This window comes from Otolemur garnettii, unplaced genomic scaffold (genome assembly GCF_000181295.1).
Source record: "Otolemur garnettii isolate 467f Iridium unplaced genomic scaffold, OtoGar3 scaffold00007, whole genome shotgun sequence".
Taxonomy (NCBI): domain Eukaryota; kingdom Metazoa; phylum Chordata; class Mammalia; order Primates; family Galagidae; genus Otolemur; species Otolemur garnettii.
This window is the reverse complement of record NW_003852402.1, coordinates 4,579,759-4,586,714: the sequence shown is the minus strand read 5'-3', so window position 1 is coordinate 4,586,714 and position 6,956 is coordinate 4,579,759.

The window sequence follows — 6,956 nt, the reverse complement described above, 5'->3', positions numbered from 1 at the left end:
CCTGCCACTTCTGGCATATGGGGCCGGCGCCCTGCCCTTTTGAGCCACAGGCGCCTCCCTGCAACCTTCATTCTTTCATAGTCTGGAGGCCAGATGATCAGAAGGGGCGACACTAGGCTGAATCCAGGTGTTGGCGGGGCCGTGCTCCCTCCAGCAGCTCAAGGGAAGAAGAACCCATTGCCCTGTCCTGTTGTTTGCAGTTTCTGGGGTCCCTCTCTGACTTACCTGTCACCCACCCTCCTCGTTTTCAAAGGACTTCACTCCAGGCTCTGTTCCACCCCCACACCATCTCCTCTTCTACCATCAAATCTCCCCAGGCAGCCTGTCTTCAAACACTTGATTCCATTCAGGCCGCAGCAGACGACACGGCTAGCCTCCCCACCTCGAGAACCTTAACTTCATCCCTGCAAAGTCACTTTTGCCATCTACGTTCACATTGGCAGCTTCCAGGGATCAGGACCTGGGGACACGTGGAGGTCGTTCAGCTCACAACACCTCTTTCTGTCTTTCTAACATCTGTGGGGTCTGCCTTTTGTTCCTGGTTCAGTTTATGTTCATTTCCCCCCTTTTTATTTCTTATCCAACTTCTCCAGAGATCTGTAATCAGTCTGGACAAGGGTGAACAGCCAGACAACGTGAGCCCAGGCTTGCTGGAGCACTGTCTGCAAAGGGAGATTCAGAGATAGGGGCAGCCCCGCAAGTGGAATTGCGCAAAGGTCTGACCAAGATGGACATCAGATCTTGAGAGCCTCAAGCCCTGGGTCGCGGGGCTCGGCTGGGCTCAGCAGTGGTGGCTGGGGCAGGACCTGCCAGGCAGGTGTGCACACTCAAGGTGCTCCGGGCCTTGCAGCTGGCCAGAAGCACTTAAGCATGTGGCTCCATTCTTAGCTGATTAATTTTCAGCCTGGGTTATTTTTTAAAGCAAATATTCATGGCTATAACATTCGCGCCAAGCACTGCTCAGCTGCCTCCCATCTGTCTGGATGTGCTTTGCTTTCATTCCCATTCAATTCAAAACGTTTTGTCATTTGCATGGTGATTTTTCCTTTTACCTGAGAATCCCTTAGATAAGGATTGCTTAATTCATAGTTATTACCTTGTGTCAGATTTTTACGTACAACTTCAATCCGTTGAAGTTTATTTAGATTTGTTTTATGGCCAAAAATAAGGTCAATTTGTAAAACATGTTCTGTGCGTGCTTGAAAATAACGTGTTTGCTGCAGTGGGAGACAGGTTTTTTTATAAGCCAATTAGGTCAAGTCTGTTGACTGTGTATTTCAAATCTCCTGTAACCACGCTGATTTCTATTTTGTCTGCTTATTGTATCAATTACCGAGCTCTATGACTATGAGTTTGTGTGCCGCTCCCTACGGGTCTATCATTTTTGCGGTATTATGAGGCACATACAAATATACAATTGCTATGTTTTTCTGGTGAATACAACTTTTACCGTGATAAGCTGTTTCTACTTTCCAATGATTTTTCCTTTCATGCTATTTCACCTGCCAGCACTAGAGCCATACTGACGTTCTCTCTGTTAGACTTTGCACGCTGTATGCTTTCCCACCCTCTCCCTTTCCACATTTCTGCATCCTTGACTTTTGGACGCATCTCTTGTATACAGCGTATGGAGACTTGAAAAGTCATTCTGACAACCTTTGTCTTTCAACGGGAGAACATGACCCATTTAATTTTAGTCTAGTCTCTGCTCAATTTTCTGGTTTAAATCTATTATCTGACTTTGTGTTTTTATTTGTGTAACTTCTTCTCTGCTCATTTTCTCTCTGTTCTTGCCTTTGGGGATTGATTATTTTTTATTATTCCATTTTTGGCCTCTCTTAGTTTGACTATTCTGTTGTGGCTGCCCTAGAAATTGTGATGCCCCCTGTTACTGACTAGTGCAAAATGTTAATCGCTACTTCTCTACTTCCCCAGCCAATGCAAGGGCCCAGATCTTTCTGCCCCTCTTTGCCATCTTCTCGACTTTCACACTGTCATGTGTCGAGTTCCATAAGCATGTATATACAGCCCATGTTTAATTGTACTTTTAGAAAACAGCTATATCGAAATATAATTGGCACATCATAAAGTTCTCCTACTTAAAGTGTACCATTCAATGTTTTTATTTCACAAGTTCTGCAACCATCACCATAATCAATTTTAGAACATTTCTATCATTCTAAAGAGAAATCTGTGCCACAGCAGCCGTCCCCACTACCGGCCCCCAACCCCTGCCGCCATTTCCCCCGGGCTCTAGCAACTACCAATCTACTATCTATCTCCATAAAGTTGCCTGATTTGACATTTCATGTAGGTAGGATCATATGCTCCGTGGCCTTTTGTGTCCAGCTTCTTTTATTTAGCATAACGTTTACAAGGTGTCCACACTGCAGTGTGCCTCAGTACTCCTTTCCTTTTTACTGATGAGAAATTGTATTTACTGTATGGCAAGGATGTGCCCCCTTTTTGCTTATCTGTTCACTATTAATGGACATATGGGTTGTTTCCACTTGTTGGCTCTTATGAATATGCTAGTATCCAATGCCTGCACAGACGTTTTTGTGGGGACGTATGTTCTCAGTTCGCATGAGTGTACACATAAAGGGGGAATTGCTTCGTGTTTAACTGTTTGCAGAACTGCCTACATGTTTTTCAAAGGGGTAGCACCATTTTACAACCCATCAGCAAAGGATGAGGTTCTAGTTTCTCTACTTCCTCACTGCTGCTGTCTTAATGATGACGTCCCCTCCAAAATTCACCTGGAAACTGAATTACCAATGCAACAGTATTAAGAAATTTGGCCTTCGGGGGTGAGGAAGTCAGGAGGGCTCTGCTCTCATGTACGGGGTTGAAGGGAGGTAGAACCTGCCTCCTGCCCTCGGTCTCTTCTGCCTGAGGACACAGTGTCCCTGCCTGCCCTTGGGAGGGTGCAGCCATGAGGCGCCATCCTGGAAGCGGAGAGCAGCCTTCATCAGACATCAACCCCCCAGAACCTTGATCGACTTTCTAGCCTCCAAAACTGTAAGAGATAAACTTCTGTTTTTTATAGTTACCCAGTCTGTGGAAATGGACTAAAGGACTCACCAGCATTTATTATTGTCTCTTTGATGACATTCTGGCAGGTGTGAATTTGTACCTCGTTGGGGTATATTGCTATGTTATCTCTACCTGTTACCCTTTCTTTCATTTTTCATCCTTTTATCCCTCAAAATCTTTTTCTGAATGATAAACTTTCAGTTCACTCTTCAGCTGTTAAGCCCAGCCATTGAATTCTTAATGTTAGTTATCAGTTTTTGACTTTAAATTTTTATGGCTGGTTCTTTTATGGCATGTTGTAAGAACTGTTACTTTTTCTAGTTTCTAGTTTTTGGTCATATTTTTAAGCTCCACTTTTGTTCTCAAGAGCTTATGCAGTGAACATATTGTTTAAGACTCTGTCTTGTAGTAGCCCATAGGGATAACGATGGGTCTTCCAGCCCCTGGCTGCTGAGCGTGGTCTGTTATCTCTCCTCCTTGTGTGCTGGTTATCTCTGACTATGTGGTGCTGGATGTTATATGTGAAAAATTCCTTTCAGAAATAATTTGAGGCCCAGATAACTTTGTCTTCATCCAGGGAGAATTTTTGTTTTATTGCCCCATGATTTGAGACACTAGCATTCTATATTTACCTCGATCCAGTTTCAGGGACTGAGAATTTTAGCACTACCCTGATTACTGAAAGCTAATTTATAACACATGAAAAAGCTGATTTAATTCCAATTTTCTCATTATACCTAAGATGCACCCTGTTGAAGCCCAACCCTAAATACAGGGTGAGGGACATTTGCGGGGGGGCTGGCCCTAGAAGGCCCTGCGTGCTGACACTGCCCCCTCGCCCTGGGAGCCTGGCACGGGTGCTGCCTGGCCTCTTATTTCCTGTTCAGATCAGCTAATGCTCTGGGGCAGGGGCGACCCCAGTGCAGGCTTCACCTTTCTGAATTTGCCCCTTCTCGGGTTTCACTCCTGTCTCATTATTCTTTGATGCTTCTAGGAAGATCCTGACACCCTCTGTCCAGCTGTGTCCTTATCTGCAGTGGGAAGATGGGTCTGAATTATGTGGTCCACCTGGAATTCACCCCCTGCAGCAGCTGCCAGGCATCAGGGCTCTGTCCCTCGCTCCCGCTGCCCACCCCCATCCACACCCCTGAGAAGTTTCTTTTCAGTGTATGAGATTGTCTTGGCCCCTCCTGTTTCTTCCAGATCACTCTGCCCCTACCAAGGGAAGCGTCTTCTCTATCTGAACTGGGGTTTGGGAACAAAGCCAGAATTCTGGTAAATTTCTGCTGCTTCTGCCACTCTGTCTCAGAGTTCTGTCCTATAACCCCAGGAGACGTGCAAGGTGCTCACCTGAGGGGAAAGACGGGAGGAAAAAAAATACAAACTAATGTCTTACATAATATCCGGCCACATGTGTGTTGGACCTGCATGAGATTTCATTTAAGAAAGATTAAAGAGTTATAAAGATTATAATTCTTTCTTTAAAATAGAAAGATGAAGGCACAACCCTGGAGCCATGCTGTCGGCATTTGACCTGGGTTCCACTGCCTATAGTCACTTACTTCCTAGTGGCCTGCTGGGGACGTCACCCTGAGCTGGTGGCTTCACGTGCGTTCCTGATAAGCCTCTTGAGTTCAGCCCATTGTGTGTATGTACCTGCTCGGCCAGGCGCCACCGGTCTATCCAGGAGGGTCCCAGGCCAGATAGGGGTCAAAGGAGGAAGGGAATGAGAGACGTGCCGTATACCACGGGAGGCCAGACAGGTGAGCTGCTGCCGCCAGCAGCTCTGTCACCTGAGAGATGTCTCAACTATCTGCAGAGACCTGGACATGCAGACAGGGAACCCAGGATGATCTCAGACGGCCTGGGCCGGAGAGACAGAGAGGCCGTGAGGAGGAACGCTTCCCAGAGTGAATTCTGAAGCATTTTAGGCCTAACAGATCAGAGTGGGGAAAAAAGGATTCTGTATTCTAATTAATTGGTTTGGGGGGAATGTAAACAAAATTTCTTTAGACATTCTAAATGGGCATTGGCACTTTTAGGGTTCTGAGAAAATTTCTGAAGAAAAAAGGAATGAACCTTATGTAATCCATTATCTCCCAGATTGAATAGCCGGTGCTGTGAACAGCCAGGAAGAGCGTGTCTCCTAATGTGCAAACTAAGATGCGGCTCCTTCCTCACTTATCAGGCGTTGCTGGCAGTAGAGGAAGGACATGGTGAGGATAGAACTAGAGATTAGTGAATGAGAAAGAGAAAAACGATAGGATGCTTGAAACCAATGCTGATTCTTTGAAAATAAATGAACACAAGCCAATCTCTGACAAATCTACTCAGTACAAATCAAATAGATTAAATTAGGCAGAAGAAGGACAGAACAGATGCAGAGAGGGTTCTCAGCACCTAAGAGGATACTGTGCACAATTTTATGCTGACCAATTAGAAAGTCTCCCTGAAGTGAACAATTTTCTATTCAAGTATCCACAATGATTAAAGTAGAAAAGCAGATCTGGGTAAAAATGCCATTTCCCATCTCTATCACCTCATGCCAGAAATTCCAACCAATTAGATTTAATGAGAAAATACTAGAGTAAGTCTTCTCAAGGAGGAGACTGATGTTATTATCTGCCAATGAAACGTTGCTCTAACTAGAAGCCCAAGGGTAGCAACAGGAAACTACTGGAGTCATGAATAATGGAGATCTGTAGTCACAGGAAAAAAGAGGGAAAAACCCAGTGAAAATTAGAAAATGTAAAGGTGAGTAGGATACAGGTGGACAAAGCAACCGTAACAAGAAGTGCGTAAGACTCGCGTTAAGCAAAATGCAACCTTGACTTTGGAACAGAGCCAGGACTAGCAGGAACCCAGCCTAAGGAGCACCCTCTCTCAAGGGCAACCCCAGAGAGCACTACCTTAAATGGGGGTTCCCCTGGTATCTGCCAGAACTGGTGCCAGGACTCTACCCCCATGTCCCTGAAGATGCTCAGGTCCCTGATAGGAAATGGGGCGATATCTGCATGTTACCTACCTTCATCTTCCTATACGCTTCAAGTCATCTCTAGATTGTAATACCTAATACAATGGAAATGCTAAGCAAATGGTTGGTTTACTTTATTTTTTGTTTATTGTTATATTTTTATTGTTTTTTTTCCCTCAAATATTTTCAACCCTCGGTTGGTTGAATCCAGGGGTGGAGAACCAAGGATAAGGAGGGTCAGCTGTGTTCACACAAGAGCGGAGTGGGCCGTGCAAAAGTTGACAGTAGAGACCTCTCGGGAACAAGACTCAGGCACGCCGGGAGAAACGGCTACTTACGTGTTCTGCTCTGCATTTTTCTGAATTGCTGATCTTTTTATAAGCATGTGTTATTTTGTACTTAATGATATTTAAAACTAAGAAGAAAAGAACATGCATTAAAACATCAGAACTCTTTTCTCGGTAGGTAGAAGATTCTGGGTTCATTTTACTGTTTTCTTTAGATGCTATTTTTTAAATTTTCTACAATGAACATGTGCTATTTTCATAAATATAACAAACCAATGCACATCCTAAAAAGTTAAGTTCATGAGAAATAACAAGTAGATATAAATAGCTAATATATATGTGAAAAGAAACTACCATGAGGGATAACTTGCTCTATCCAATATTTACATTGAAAGCAATATGAATTAAGAATATAAAAAGTTACTTTCCTTTTAAAACATTATAATGTTTTTTAAAAGGCTTTAGATAAAGAAAGTGACACGAGGCTCGGCGCCTGTGGCTCAAGCAGCTAAGGCACCAGCCACATACACCTAAGGTGGCGGGTTCAAATCCCCAGCCCGGGTCCGCCAAACAACAATGATGGCTGCAAACAAAAAATGGCCAGGTGTTGTGGCGGGCGCCTGTAGTCCCAGCTACTTGGGAGGCTGAGGCAGGAGACT